The sequence below is a fragment of the Leptinotarsa decemlineata genome, unplaced genomic scaffold (assembly GCF_025532065.1).
Source record: "Leptinotarsa decemlineata unplaced genomic scaffold, Ldec_3_MD MMD2_tig00002974_RagTag_RagTag, whole genome shotgun sequence".
NCBI lineage: Eukaryota > Metazoa > Arthropoda > Insecta > Coleoptera > Chrysomelidae > Leptinotarsa > Leptinotarsa decemlineata.
In genome coordinates this window covers 1,702,245-1,719,411 of record NW_027412578.1, presented here as the reverse complement: position 1 = coordinate 1,719,411, position 17,167 = coordinate 1,702,245, and the positions used below count along the sequence as shown (strand labels likewise).

The window sequence follows — 17,167 nt, the reverse complement described above, 5'->3', positions numbered from 1 at the left end:
ATTGATTGGGCCGCAGACACCAAGGTTATTCAGTTTATCAGATATGAAAGAAATGTCGACCGAGTCGAAAGCTCTAGTAAGATCAAAGAAAATTGGGATCACAAATTCGCCTGAGTCCATTTTGTTGTTGATATATTGAACAAATTCAATCGTGCTTGTTTCAGTTGATAAGCCACTACGGAATCCATGCTGGTTGTCACATGAAACCTGATATGTGTTGAAAACATTTGTGATTCTATTGGCCATTACTTTCTCTATCATCTATTAGTTTAGAAAAAATGCTCAGTAAAGCGATCGGTCTATAATTCTCAATATTACTTGGATCGCCTTTTTTTAAAATAAGAATCATAGAGGCTAATTTGAGGCTTGAGGGAAACTATTTTAGTTTCTATTTATTGAGAACAGTTCCAAAACATTTGACAATTCATGGTTATGTTACGATCTTTGTAAGGATTTGAAGGTCGTCGTGGTTTGGAACTGTATCCTAATGTTTCGCCAGCACGAGTGGCTGGCTTCACCGATGACCCATCGATGAACCATCAGGATGAATAGATCTCTGAAGAAGCCAGCTACTCGTGCTGTCGAAACGTTAGGATACAGTTCCAAACCACGACAGCCTTCAAACCCGAACGAAGATCGCAACACTGGAATTCATGGTTATTTTCTTTAAAATAAAATAATAGCAAAACATTGGTTAGGTTGATGATACTTCAAGTGGGAATTTTTGAAATATTTAATCAAATATATACAAATGAATATCGCATTTATGTTTGAAATAAGCGAATTTCACTCAGTTTGTTGACAATGGTCGAATTTATTTTATTTTCTTTTTTCGATAAGTTGGAGGGGATTCACTTTGTCCTCGCTCACATGAATAAATAGTAGGTATTTTCCACTAATTGATTGCTGAAATTCTTTCAAATTGCAAACACTATATTCTTGATGTCATTAAAAATTTTGAGATTCCTTTCATTGTTATCATTCCAATCCGAATCGAATAGTGTTAACTGAATTTGTTTCTGAATTTCTGAATATTTTATGTATTTTATCTTTTGTCGAACTTTTGAAAGGACATGCCGTAGTAAAAAAATCCAAATAATACAGGCAAATTTGAAAAATCTCCATTCTTAACTTTTGAATGGGAAAAGATATCAGAATTCACGTGGAGAGGTGTCTATTTTGGTACTTTTTGATAGTAAGTATGTCAATACTCATCCCAGAGAATCACTTAATTATTTTTATTTCAAGTAGAATGTGAGGTGTCTGAAGAGTATCGAGGAAATATACACACGTGTAAGAAATTAAATATTTTGAAATGGAATTTCGAAGAAAGTTTGAAACCTTGTTTGACAGATATTTTGAGTCTAACCAAGTTTTCATTTCTGCGAATTGACTCAGCCATTCCTGAGTGAATAATAGTTTTAAAATAATGAAAAATGTACATTATGAACATGGTACCCTGTATGGAATGATAGAAATAAATACCGATGCTAGTAGTGAAAAATAGAACAGTATATAAAACTTGTTTGTGAACAAACATCTTTCCATTCTGATTTAATTTATATTGATTTATTTCTGTTATTCACATAGCAATTGATTTCCAAAAGTTTTACATCATTGGATTGAGTTTCAATTTCACAATGAGCCGATAATCATTTTTTATCTCAAGGAAGGTGGCGATATCTCAAGAATTACTCATCCAATATTTTATCAACGTCTCTCCTGATAATAGTTATGTTCGTGTCTAATTGTTTTTGTTTCATATTGAACAAGTTGGAACAGGTAGTTTCTGATGAAATCGCTGCATGGCGATGTAAAATAGGATTATGGGTGAGTGATTGTTCAAGCGTTCAATGTAAAAATGACCGTAGAAATTAATCTAGTTTTAACGTTTATTGTAAGATGGTGTTTTGAAGTTATACAATGTGTAACAGCCAACTGGAATGAATTCATTATTTCAGTTACTGTACATATTCAAAACAAATCCCGAAACACGTCAAATATAATTTATAATTAGATATTCTTCAACGTGAAAAGTCCACCCTTACCTTTAATCCTCTTCGAATGACAGGTAGAACCTTCAATTTTTTAAATGGAAAGTATAGGTTGATGATATATTGTTTGAAAGATCTCTTCATTCCCTATTCGAAAATGTTACTGTTTTCAGTTTTATTGCAACAATTAGGATAAAATAAATTAAAATCTTAAGCGTTACTCGTTCTTTTAAGTCATTCAAATCTGAAGGTTTGGTTTTGTACACGTTTTTACATATCTCCATAAAAAAATCTAATAATATCTAATGAAGAAAGATCGGGTGATCGCGCTGGCCATTCAATTGATCCTCTCCTCAATATCCACCGATTGGGAAATTATGTATCGAAGTATTGCCGGATATTGGTAATGTGGTGGTGCTCCATCCTGGTGAAACCATATCGATTCACTGGACCTTGAGGGTTTCCTGGATCAGGATATAAATTTGCTAAACTTGGAATGACATTATTTTGAAGTAGTCCCAAATAATTATCGCCACCCAAGTTGTCCATAACGTCTTCTAATTGGATGATATTGTTATCCAATTTGTCCATTATTTGCTCACAAAAATAGGTTCTTCTATCAAAATCGTCTTCTATGAGTTCCTGCGCAGGTATCATATTATGGGCATGCAGTTTATTTTCTTTTAATATGTTTACTATCGATGTATGGCTAACATTGAATAAAGTGGATGCCTGTCTCCTCGATGTAAGTGGGTTTTTCTCAAATTCAAGCATCACATCCAATTTGAGTTCAACACTCATTGTATGGGCAGCTGCTTTTTTTATCTGCTCCATATGATCAAGCTCGCGAAACTGATTCTCTATTTTGCTAGTTGTTCCTTGAGATATGGACGGTAAATTAGAAAATTTCTCAAGAAATAGGCGAGCTACTTCCTGTTGTGTTCAGGTTTTATCCCCCTAACCAATCATTTGTAAAACTGTAACTATATGCATTTCCGTTAATCTATCCATTTGTCAGACTTGAAGTTAAGGAACTTTAAACTTGAATTAAAATACTGACAACTAATTTTGTAACATACAAAACAAGTTGACAAGGTGTTTTAAACAACGTTACCATCTGAAAAGAACATTGCTTTGATTCTCAATTACTTTCTTATTATCATTAACTCATCATGAAATGAGTTTTGAGTATATTGCAATAAGTTTGAAGTGTAATTTCATGGAATTTGGGTAACCGCCTGATAATCGAACCGAATAATAACCACATGATAAAATAACCGAAACAAATTAAAAATCAAAATATCATGAAATTAATTTTACAAACTCGTTCAATACACATATAATCCACTATTTACCAATCTCCACAATAGAAAACAAATTCAACAGAGGGTAATAACTCAATTCTATTTAGTAAAATCTCAGAACGTGTAAATCTATTATTTCTAAGCGTTCCAAAGAAGTGAGTTTTTGAAATTTTTCCTTCCAAATGTCATAGTTGCGGTTGAACTCTTGCCCCTTTACCAAAAGATGGTTTGCAATTGTGGAATTGGTTTTCAAATTGAAGAGACTATTCTTATGGACTTTCATTCTTTGGAAAAAGGTTCTCCTCGTTTGGCCAATATAAAGTTTCAAGCAGGAACCACAAGTCGACTCATATACTACTACATTGGAGTTTTGTCTTCATTGTTTGCAATATATTTGCCCAAATCATTATTTGTACTGTAGGCCACGTCTTTTCAATAACAAACGGTATTATTGGTAGGTTCATCAAAGTATTTCAATATCATATGATGCTTATTATCGTTTCTCGAAGTGAGATTGACCTAGTAAACAGCTTGTTGTCGTAGTTTTCATTTGTAGATTTTGTGTTTCCTAAACTGTTCAGTAAAAATTTCATTATAGAAAACCATAAGTTTTCTATAATGAATTTTGAAACTGTCTCTGGAATATCTTTACATTCGATGAGATGGAAGAAAAAATTGGCTACTCAGCTAGTGAATTGTCAATTTGCAGTCTGCTGAAAGTTTCTCAACAGTTTTTTAATTTTCATCTCAGCACTATTGTTGTTGTAGTATGGTTGATACAGATTCTTCTGAACTCAGATCCTATACCAGATCAGTGATATTGTAAAGTTCGACTATACAACTTTCGAAATATTTTGTACATAATGAGAAAACGTGAGAAGGAAAAGAGGATGAGGTCTCTTCTAATGAATATGCCAATTTGGGGCAAACATGATACTCATAAATGACTAAACAGGCTTCAAAAAGGCTCTGCGTTGAAATCCATACTTGTTTGTCTTTCTTTGGATTGCACAAGTGTCAATTTGTCATCCATTCCTCGTTATTATAAACCAATCAATCCATTACCGTGCTAGCAATAAAATATATCCATCATCTTTCTACATAAGCTGAACTCTATTAAATACAGGATTGGTGAAAAAATATCGAAATTATTCATTTTATTTTGGTGAGAAAGTAACGATTCATTAGTTTGGACTTCCATTTGAAATATTATGACCCAAATACCTTCAAACAAATACAGCAAGTAACATCTAGACACTAGCTATCAGCTGACAGCTATGACAGAACATTTTATTTATATTCGCGGGGAAGTATGATTCAATTCAGGTGTTTCACCGATTTTCGACATTCATTCAATTCATATCAGCAGAAAGACGATCAAGGTTGTTCCAAATTTCGAAATATTATCGATAAGATAAGTGATTGTTTTTTGAGATGAACTCGTTTCTTAATCTCCATTTTTATCTCCTGAGTGATACAAAAAAACTCATCATTGCGCTCTTTTGTAATTGACAATCAGTGAATTTATGAATAATGATGATGATATGATCAGAAATCATTCTAATTCATCAAAGGTATTTGAAAATATAATTAGGACTTAATTATATATTACAAAACATTATCAGACTATGAACTCCCTTCAATATTGTCCGTCTTTGCTTAATTAAATTGTTAAGATATTAGTCTCTTGATTAACAAATCTAACTTCCTATTTGAGATGAAAAATGTCTCAAATGGAAGCTGTATAGGGTAATTTTCCATTTGTTTCAAAAATAACCATCAACATACACGTTTCTGAATAAATTTTTGACTTATCAAAGTTGTCTTCTGTAGACAGAACACCCTATGTTTTTTTCACAACATCTCCTACAAGATTGAATGAAATGAGATTTTTTTCATCAAATCTTTTTCATTTTCCATTCCTAATTTTACTGAGTTACGCTTTTTTCATGAAAGAGTAGTCACATTTTTCTCGGTTTTCCCAAATGAAACCCTCCATAAACGAACTATACCAGAATAGACCAAACTATGAGTTTTCAAGAAGCTCAGGGTGGGTTTTGGTAATTTAGACGTTGCTCATTAGCAGCTGAGAGCTTCATACGCCACACAATTCAATAGCATAGATTTTCGCTTGAAATACACTCCTAAAAATATAACCCTTTCAAATCAGAATTTTAAGTTTTTTCATTTTTTGCAGCTGACTGAATATTGAATTACATAAATTTTTAGGCATCCTTATCATGCCAATCAATAACGAAGGCCCAATTTCAGATGTGTATTGAGTGGGACAGTCCCATTTTCCATTATTGTTGTATTTTCAAATTATAATACGCTTAATGGTGAATGTTTCAAATTCAATATTTGCTCTCAAAAAAATGAATTGATATTTCAACATCTATTCAAATTATACGATTTTTTCTGAAACTCTTCACGTCAATTATTTGTTTCTAACCTCGTTGCCCTCTCTTGAAAAATTTTCACAACCCCATTTACTATAAGTAGGTATCATATTTTGGTCCAAATCCAAACTTGGTGATTATAATTGCAAGTGAGTGTAATCGTAGGCAGAATCCCTCGAAATGACGTAATTATCTGTAGCTACCCAAAAAGTTTTCAAGAAAGTCGTTCTTTTCAATGGCGGTTTTGTATTTTTCTTTGATTTTCTCAAAAAAATCAAGTTCTGCTGATATATACGAAAAAATTCAAATTAAAATATATCACACGTTCACAATTGATTCCATATGCACATATGCATTTCATCGTGATTGCAAAATACATATTTTTTTTAATGCAACAAACATTTTCTGTTATTTTTCAGCTCTTCATTAAAAGTCATGATGCGTTCCAAACCAGTTATGCAGACTGTGAATGAAATAACTGCATACAGGTTGTTTCTTTGAAGATATGAATTTTGTTATTTAGATGCGAATTTAATTTTTTTCACTTAGACGTTTGTTTACGCGATTATCATCTATCTGAATCTATATACTGATTTGTCACATTTCAGACTCCTGGTGAATAAAAATTTTCCTGAATCTAAATTTCTACTTATTTCCCTAACCCTCAACTCAAAATCTTCAACCATCATACACGTTCATTACCTTATCAGTTTTCACCAGTAAAAATTGTTTCAGTTTTCACCAGTAAAAATTTTATATGACGTGTTTTCTCAAATCGTTTGTACAATATTCATGGATACCTTCTTTCAGGCAAGGGCGAGTGTCAAACATTGTATAAATTGATGGACGTAGCCGTTAACTACGTGATGTATCATCATGAAAAATGAAAAATAAAATTTTCTATGATGAAAAAAACAGAAAGTTTTTGCCCATTAATTATACTCGGGATTCCGGAAAATTTCTATGAATGTGCATTTCCGATCGGGACATAATGAATTCATTATCTTATCTATAAATGTCTACAATTTATTCATCGAAATTATAAGGTAATTGATAAGACACCATGAGTCACATTTGAAGCTGAAAACAGCATATAGTTTTCATATTGTCATTACATCAAAGTATCAAAGAAAAACAAAAATTTGATAAGGCATTAGATGACGAAATAATTTATCATTAGAAAAAATAGTTTGGTAATATCACACTACTTTTCGCAGTTTGCGTTTAACTTTATACTTTTCATAAACCTCTGTTTACTTCACATTCCCACATTCCAAATAGTATGATACAAATAGGACACATTCAACTAACACACCAAAGAATACTTTTTAGGAATGTACATGCGTCACCTCACCTCTTCTAGATGAATAGTTTAGGAAAAAACTAATCTAAAAAATTGTGGATATCGAAGTAAACGAAAATCAAATCATACCTTTCACAGCTAACGAAAAGAAATCAAAGTAGACCAAATATTTTTCTGTAGCTACCTTTGGTCTTTCTGGTTGTTCATTCCATTCGAGTCAATGAGTAATTAACATTCAGCAGTATAGGAAAAAGTTACCAAGAAAAAATAATCATAATATTCTCATTTTCCGAACTCGTTCAAGGTTCACAAAACTGGGTGATGATTTCGATTGTTTTCATTTTTAAACTTCCTGATTTTCTCAAGAAAAAAGTATTACTTTGCTTTGTTTTGCTTTGCGTTACTTTGCTTTGCTTTGCTGGGCTCTGCTCTGCTCTGATCTGCTCTGCTTTGCTCTGCTCTGCTCTGCTCTGCTCTGCTCTGCTCTGCTCTGCTCTGCTCTGCTCTGCTCTGCTCTGCTCTGCTCTGCTCTGCTCTGCTCTGCGCTGCTCTGCTCTGCTCTGCTCTGCTCTGCTCTGCTCTGCTCTGCTCTGCTCTGCTCTGCTCTGCTCTGCTCTGCTCTGCTCTGCTCTGCTCTGCTCTGCTCTGCTCTGCTCTGCTCTGCTCCACTTTGCTTTGTTCCGCTTCGCTTCACGCAATGAGCATTTGTCCTGCTGAGATTTCTTTCTTAGTGCGGCCAGCCGACATGATATTAAGATTCGAGTGGTCTGGATAGATTCTACGGAGTTTGAAGAGAAAATGTCGGTACTTCATCCGTTCCTTCTCTTTTTTGGAATATATTTGTCCCAAAACTCCATGATGAATATCATCTTACTGTGATGGACGAGAAGAACAACATTAGGCTTATTAGCTTGTATCAGCCTGAGGGTAGGAAAATGAATAGTTCCATTATTATTTTCCACAATGGATTCAATAGCGGTGTATCATCCATACCGTGAAAATACCTTCAGGTACATACTGGCCTGGAAGGCAATGAGGCTGGTGACTCCCTTGCAAAGAAGGGTGCTGCAAGCAGATTTATTGGGCCAGAACCTGTCGTTGGCATCGCTTCAAGCTTTGCCAATGATACATTGAACACTTGGATGGCAAGATGATTTATGGACTCTGGCCAAAATCTTTCAGGATTGGCTCATTTCAAGGCGTTCACTTACCCTTCGAAGCTTGATACAGAACAGTTGTTGAACTACAGCAGGGATGAACTACGATGTCCAACAGGCCTTCTCACAAGTCACTGTCGTCTGACTCATCATATGAAGGGATTCGGACTATCGAAAGACAGTGTGTCGCCTCTGTCTGTGAAATGATGAAACAGCACATCACCCTCTTTGTCCTTGCCCCGCTGGGGCTCGAATCAGGTTTTCAGAGTTTGACAGAGCCGCACTTTCACCATCTGACCTGAAACATCACTCACCATATCGGCTTCGTTGAAGAGCTGCGTTTATTTGGTCGAGTGTGACCTAACGTAACCTACTTTCGCAGGACCCTGAATAATCACAAAACAATGAGACATCTAAGCAACTTCTCAGGTTTCATATACCCTGTAAGATCTGGGTTTTTTTGACGGCGTGACATTTGCGTGGTTGGCAGGAAAAGTGACAGGTGATGTGGACGCATGGAAAGTAGGGTTTTGACGAGGCGAGGAAAGTGACAGATGACGTGACAATTGATGTGGAACTGTTTTATATCAGAGTTCGCGCGTGGGTTCAATTTTTATTTTTGATAATAGAAACGTCAAAGAACATGTCTACCAAGCGACAAAAAAAGTCGACATAGCGTCAAAAACGTCTATAGAGCGTCGATAAAACAAAATTTTGAAAAGCGTGGAATGCCTGCACAAAAGCGTCAAAACGTCGTTTCGCACTCATGAGGGCACTCATCATCGTTGAATTAATGCACACAGAGGTTCCGATCGGTGGTATAAAAACTGAACCTCCGTAAGAAAAAGTATGGGATTTCATTCCCGAAGCGGCCTGGCCTATTTACTTTGGTGAATGGACTCGAACTTTCTGACCCACCACGTAGTCAAGATCGTCAACCGGCAACTCCACCAGATTATCCAACATAGCCGTTCTGACTGGTGAACAAGCGAACTTTTTGATGGTCAATAAGTATCCCGCGATTCGCCTGAATGTATCATGTTTCAGACCGTCGGCTAGACTATAAATTTCGGCGCGAGACAAATATTCTAGAGTTACTTCTGACTCACTCAAAACTCCGTCTGGTGGGTACAGAAACGTTCTAATTTACGATATCTTTATATAAGCCTGGGTGGAAAAACCTCACATGCATAGATTTTTTATATATTCCGTGTTTTTTAGGAAATTTCGTGTTCATTTCAGGAACAACTGATTTATCTCCCTTGTTTCGATTAGTTCTTTTTGAAATTACTGCTTTAAAATAACTTGTTCGATTGATGACCTATTTAATGTATAGAAATTCACATCGAATGATATATTATAGGATAATATATCATTCTAATGTCAGTCTAGTGTCTAATTTTTAGTAAGACTCTAATTTTTTACGACCAGTTCCGGTTTCTTAAACCATTCTTACGTAAACTCAACTCGAGAATGGTTAATAATTCAAAACCGATCGTAACAAATGAAAATTTTAGTAAAAATCAAACAAAAGTTATTTTCTCTATCCTATACTGCACTAGAATATTTTTGTATATGACTTTACTTATTTTCAGATTTTTACCGAACTTTCTCGGTATTTTCATCTACCAAAACCTGAAAAATAAGAAAATTATAATGGAGAAATATATGGGTTATACGTTATGTATTACGTTATGCGTTACGTTACCAAGCGATTTATCCTCACTTCAAGAATCACACTAGGACTGGAAAACAGTGAATTCAACACCGTCAAATCGTAAGGTGTAGTTTATGAAATCACTATGGATCATCATCAAGTAACAGCCAAATCTATCAGAAAATTATTATATTCCATTTATTTCCACTAATAATATCATTTTCAAATTTAAAACAGACATTCCCTATTTATAGCATGGTACATCCATAAGTAACGGGTAAATCAATTCTCATGTAATGAGTTATTTTTCTGTAAAATTCTGAAAAACGTCAATTTTTCAAACTGAAATTTTTCAAGTATAATTTTACTGACAGCTTGTTCTTCAAATTTACAAGCATAAGAAGCGAACGTGCGATAACTTATTCAAAAACAGTTTTCAATTCTCTATCCACCAATACACTGTGTCCAAAATAAAGAGGACGAGCATGGGAAAATCAGTAACCATCAGAGATACGAAGTTGTTTAATTTTGGAAAAGTTGGTATCTAGTTCCATTCAATCAAAAGTGAGATATTGATATTCTGACTACAATTTTTGTAATGTGACATTTATGTAAGTAAATGTTGAATAAATATGCCGACGATTGATGACTAATGAGTGGCATTTGATAAAAATAACCTCACAGTCTACACCTGTTTCATTACGATTGTTAAATCAAACCAGCATCATTCATAACAATAATAATTATGGGGTTGCTTATGTGACCTTCCAGTCTGTGTCATTTCGTATATTTATTCTCTCACATGAATTTTTATAGAGCTGAAATTAGTTTTATATTAGAACTTTATACGACACGATAAGTTATAAACATCATGGTTAATTAATTATCAGCAATTATATAAGTAATACTATAGTTATATGACGGAAAAAAATAAACGTATACCTAATAAAAGAACGTTTATTTGAAGGTGGTTGACAATGTTTCATGGGGCATTTCATCATCAATGAAATTGAAAAGAATAGCTGAGATTAACAATATTAAAAAATTTCAAGCCAAGTTACTTGGCTTGAATTCTTTCAACGACTACGAAAGAAAAGACATAATAAGCGTTATGCGTACAAGGAAGAAGAAGATAAACACCAGTGAAGATCAACAACAAGGCACTGTCTATCTGCCATACATAGAAAACATATCAGAGTATCTGAGATCAGCAAAAGACAGCAGAGATCCACTCAAATCAGCGGGAGTTTACAGGATTTCATGCAGAATTCTGCAGTAGAATATGCACTGTCTGACGAGGAACACAAGATCCTGTTCGAAAATACCGAGAGGCTAGCAACGTCGAATAATTGTTCAACAAGAATGTATTTAGAAGCCATGGAAATACACAAACATCAAGAGAACTTCAACAGACAACAGAATGATATTTTTTAATAAAAAAATTAATTCTAAATTTATTTGTTTTTTTTTCATCATGTAAGAAGTTAATAATTAGGTTAAAATTCAAATATAATTCCTATATTTTCATTAAAAATTTTCCAATTACATGGGCAGGTAAGTGTTGTTAAATAAATTAATACTGAATAAAAAGTGGATAGGTTAGGAAAAAAATGATAAAATACAATATCATAGTTTATAAAAATTTACAAATATTTATAATCAATAATTTATCGATAGTTCATCAACTATATATGGCGCGTCCTGTGATCGCGCGTTCTCCGCCTTCTATCTCGAAAACGGTTAACCGTATGAAAAATTTTTTCAAACAAATTCTGTAGAGAATTTTGTGTTCTCCATTAATGGTAAAATACAAATAGCAAAACACTTATAGGAAATGAGACATTTACAAAAAAGCGTAAAAAAAGATTTTTGTGACCTTTGACCTTGAAATTCAATAGTTGCGTACACCCTACCTCATGTAGGTTTTGAGACAACTTTTAGGGTGTCAATATACAAGTATTTACAGACTACAGCTGGGTATCTCGAATTCCGAGGTGAACTTACTGAAATGACTGGACTAATACTGCTGAAGAAGTTGAACGAGGAATATCGCTTTATCGATGAAACTTCGCGAGTAGTGTAGAGGAAGCTCGAAACGACTGAAAAACATAGTGCTTCGTGAACAAATCAATGGGTTAGAATGAAATGACTTTCACTACAACTTCATTATCAACAATTATAACAATTTCAACCTTAACCTCATCGAGAATGGAGATGTAATTAAAACTACCTCGATACTTGTATCGACCTTACTAATTACGAAGTCATTCTCATATTGCGAATTCATCAAAGAAAAATCATTGAATTGCTACTTTCTAACCAACAACTGAATTTTTATATTCGGGAAGATTCAATGATGTTATATTCTTTCCCAAATGTGATACATCATAGCCAAGAGTCGACCTATTCTTCGTTTGCTAGGAAATTGTTCGTAAACGTTGAAAACGTTTTTCAGTCTGAAACAGAATGGATGGAAAATGTTTGAAATTATTGTAACTGGTACTAGTGACAACAGACTCTCAGATGCCATGGAAGTGAAGCATGAAGAATGACATTTTTCAATGAGAATTGGTAAATACCTAATACAACATCAAATTATAATTCTGAGGAGGAAGTTTATCCAGATGAGTATAAATTTCTGTAGATTGGTTGTGACGACTTAGTTATCTTCTGGCAAAACGCGCGTCGTGAAACTATATTATTGTTTTGGCGTGAGAAAAATTGTTTCATTAGATCAATTTCACATCGTCCGAAGTGAACGAAGAAAAAAATTGATTCAATTGAAGTTTGTTAGAAATATATTGGTTCTATTATCTTCTCAGAATATGTCAATATGTTAGATTATTTTTTTCACAACCATCAAGGGATGAATATATATTGAATTCAATGTTGTTCATCCAGAAAATATAAAAAATATACATAACAGTAGCGATATTCAGTATCGTGCATGTTTCTGTCTATTTTAGTGTTGGCATATTCATGATTACCGTTACTACAGTCAAAAAATGCCAGAAAAATATATACTGTATGAAATTCAAGTCATGTAGGTGAGTGGTTTGTACAGTTTTCTAGTTCGAAAAGCGTTTAAAAAGCAGCCTTTGCAATTCCAGCTACAGAATGGCCCAAGACATATTGGTGTCCATTTCAATCCCTAACAAACTTATCGAAGCAGAAAGCAAAATTGTGTGTCCTGACATTTTTTTATCCGATTCGGAGACATTTATTTTCATGGAAAAAACCGATTTTAGGGTTTTTGAGGCATTGAAATAAACCTGGTTACTTCCACCCCAATTCGAAAGCACCTCTAGTTCCTCATTAAGATATGCAACCTTCTGCTGCCGATAAAGATGTGCATCCGCAGCCGATTTCCAGAAATGTTAATGGAATGACAAGAAAAGAGGGTTTGAAATAATGTGGATCCTTGCGAAACACCAGTGTTGCTGGTTGAAGTATTCGAGAGATACCCATCCATGGCCATTTGTAGCAAACGTGCCTTCTGGAAGCTGGAGAGCCATAGACAAAACATAATCCGACAAGCCAAAGTATCGAAGTTTGGCCAGCAAATCCTCATGTCGCACACGAACAGAAGCTTAATAACTATCAAGCGCAACAGCTTTCGACTCTTGTTTGAAAATCTGCTGGACTTGCTTAATTATTCGGTTTTTCAAGTAGTTATCATTCTTTTGGAAGAGGGTAGAACAAACAATAACTGAAAATTATCATTCGATGTTACTGACTTCTCTAGGAAAAGAATGATATGGTGGGATACTCCTGCACACAAATCACATATTGTCATGCAATTGATACCAGCAGATCTAGCTCGATACAATTGTCAATTCTTTCCTCAGCCGAGGTTTGAAGGGTTTTGAACTTTTTTCCGATGAAGGGGTGAGTGATAGAGACATGAAAATATTCATATAACACTTACTTGATTATTTTGTCATATAAGGAAACGTCTCTTTCGTATTCGAGGACGTTAATGTTCATAAATAAATTTGATTTTATCCAGCACTATGTTTTCACCCGTTTCACATTTTTGTGGCATTATTAATGAATTCATTGTTGCATTTGAGTTTCTCAATATAAAAATTACACATATTATAACGTAATTTCACACAAAGAATTACAGAATGTATCAAATAACTTCGACTCTACACATTCATAATTGTGTGCAGAACCGAGATGAATATTTCACATTTCATTGTTCGAGTCCAAAATTTACCTGATAACTGACTCTTATCTAAGTGCCATGCATATTTTTTTAAAATGATTTCATTATATTCTCACCGTTCTATAATAAAAAGGGAAGGAAATAACGCATTTCCATTAAAAATGCTCAATGTTAGCCATATTTCATTGTTATCAAGATCGTCATCATATTTCGACATTCGCCTACATGTGGGATTATTAGTATCAACAAGTATTTACAAGAAATACATATAAACCAAAGAAATATTTCGGAATTGTTGTTTACAAAATATAATTTTAATACCGATGGGAATTTCTAATACTGATAATTATTTAACAGGTATTTATCAAATCATTACCTAAGGTAGAGAATATTTCAAATATGTTGATTGAAAACAAGTTTAACTTTTTGAATCACTTACTGTTGGTAAAAACTCGCGGAAAAACCTTATTGGTGGGAAAAGTCTTTTTCATTCTAATAATAACGCCGAAGTGATATCAGAATTTTTCTCTACAGGGTAAACTGAGCCTTGGTTTTTTACTTTCTGTCCATAACAAAACAATAATATTAGTAGGGTAGGGTGAAAAATGAAAATTATATAAAATTGTTGTATATGTAGAACTTATTTCAAGGGAAGTCAAAATATACATAGTTCTACCTCGATTTTATTTTTTCAAGATGTTTTCAAAAAATTGACTATTTAAAAAAATTAGACGAAACAAAAGTGTAAGAGAGAAAAAATATGCAGTAGCGTATATGCGATACCAATATTAGATGAAAATAGAAAGATGAAATTTAGAAATGTTCAAGGATTGCAAATCTGTTATTTCGTAGTTATCATCCAATCATATGATTCATTGTATCGAAATTCGAGTACATACAGGAAAATCTCGTGAACGGTAAGAGATATAAATAACTATTTAAATCCTTTTTTGAGTACTACTGAATATTATTGAATTTTATTATCTGCTGTATTTTTACTTGCGAAAAATTTATATTCATACTTTTTGTTATAGGAACTTTTGATGAGCGATCTGAATATGTTCATGAATATTTCATACAGAGTGTCGCCTAAATTGGATCACTCCCTACTTACATACAGAGGTATATCTGCAGTTACGATATTTCTGAGAGTTACGATATTACTGAGAATTGCGGTAATTTGATAATCATTAGGTGGATTTGATTGTTTTATTCAAGGCCCTCATAATCGTCACACGAAAGCAGAATTTACTCTCTTCATGTACCAGAGTTCATCGTTTTCGAAAACTTTGATGACTTTTATTTTCAATTTAATGAAAAACTACTCGACAAACTTAAGTGAAATGAGTTGAGTTTGCAAACTTCTAATTTCATGACTAATTTTTTTTTTCAATGCATCGCCGTACAACCTCCAAAATTTCATATCTCGTCCCATTCGGTTTCACGAATATTTAGTGAGACCTATAATTAAGAGTCAACCTATAAGGAGATTATTAATATTTGATTGATTCCAGAGTTTTGGCCGTTATTATGAGCCTATTTTGAACAGTAATATCTCAGTGAATACTGATTCAATTTGATCTAAATAAGCAAAATTTGAATCAGTACACTTTTGCAGACGTAACATAAGTCGATTTATTTCATCAGCATAGAAATTGTGTGCTCGGGAATCGATGAAATCGATGTAGGCCGTTTTTGCCTGGTCGTGATTGGCGAAGGTTTCACCGATGAGAAAGCTATCGAAGTGCTTGAAAAGATGGTAGTCGATTGGCGAGAGATCTGGAAAGTATGGTGAGTGAGGCAGAACGCTCAATTTGTTTAATTTTTGGAAGGTGAATTGTGATTCGTGCAGACAGGCTTCTGTTGACATGTGCCGACTGTTGCTGACGCAATTTTTGGTACATTTCGTCTATTTCCTCACAAAAGTACTATAGTGTGATGGTTTGGCCCGTTTTTTTTTCAAATCTGTTTTTAAAATCTGTTTTTCCGTTAATTAACTGTCGCTCCCATGCGAACAGCAACCCTCAGAAGTTGAGGAACTTGTACGAGGTAAGGACTAACGAGATGTGATTCCTAACACGTTGCAGGAAGTAATAGTGAATCACATCACAACAGACCTCGAAATGTGACAACTTTTTGAGCTTTCTGACCTTTCAAATATGTTTATAACCATCAAAAACCGCATGGGAGATGACGCCATATTCCCACGCATGGTTTGTGTTGGGTCAGTCTCTTCAAACCCTCGTTCTGAATTATTTTAGGTTGACCACTTCGTGGCTTATTTTTGAGGCTGAAATCTCTGGAAATCTCAAAAACATGATATAGTAAAGAGCTGAAGAGATGCATAAATCAAAATTTGGAAAAAATCAACAGCGTCGATGAAAACATCTACATTCCCGGCTAATACCCCGTTGGATATTGCAGTGTGCTTGTGACTCGATTAATTTCAATGCGGCTCGACTGCATGTATGAAACCTCAATCTGAGAGAAGAATTGTTAGCTAGTAATAGCTCCATCTGGTGAACAAAGCCCCAAACGGGAAAGAAACATCCCATGCACCAATACTATTGACATAAATCAAAATGATGAAAACTGTATGGAGAGAAAATAATTATATCGAAATGAAATCTCAAAATATTCATATCTCGCAACAGCAACTTCATAGTAGGTTCTGGTAAATGCCTGCAGGAAAACAACTACTTTCCCAGTAACACGCTTGACATTAGATTATATCCGACTCTGTGAGGAATTCTCTATAGATGTCTATAGGATATAGACAGCAGCATTTACAAGAAACTACTGTGTAGGTATGTTGGGAGAGATTATTGTTTTGATTTTTTTTTCTTATTCTTATAATGAGTTCAGGTTTATCGAAGTTAGAACTTTCACAACCACAGAGGAATTTTTTCAACTAAGAATGTATAGCTATAAGAGTTCCGGTATTGAAACTAATTCAAAATCCTTAAAAAAATATTATCCTTCAATAACTGAGTTGTTTCGTTCAAATGAAAAAAAAGTTATGATTGTTCATTTTCTCCAAAGGAATAAGACAATGTAAATTTTGAAAAAAAAAATTGTATGTTGATTTCTTTCCAGTTTCTTATGTCAACAGAAGAATAAAACATCAATGATATATTACTTATTTGAAAATTTTCAAAATTCGAAAATTAAACTCAATGCAA

General features: G+C 33.9%; 1 long non-coding RNA gene across 1 annotated transcript; it reads left to right on the top strand.

The window, feature by feature from the left end:
- Nucleotides 1-1,702: 1,702 nt before the first annotated feature.
- On the top strand, nucleotides 1,703-11,257 carry LOC111508840 (uncharacterized). The gene is made up of 3 exons (XR_002722570.2): nucleotides 1,703-1,830; nucleotides 9,753-9,934; nucleotides 10,782-11,257. It is a non-coding gene; the product is annotated as an uncharacterized lncRNA (long non-coding RNA).
- The last annotated feature ends 5,910 nt before the right edge of the window (nucleotides 11,258-17,167 follow it).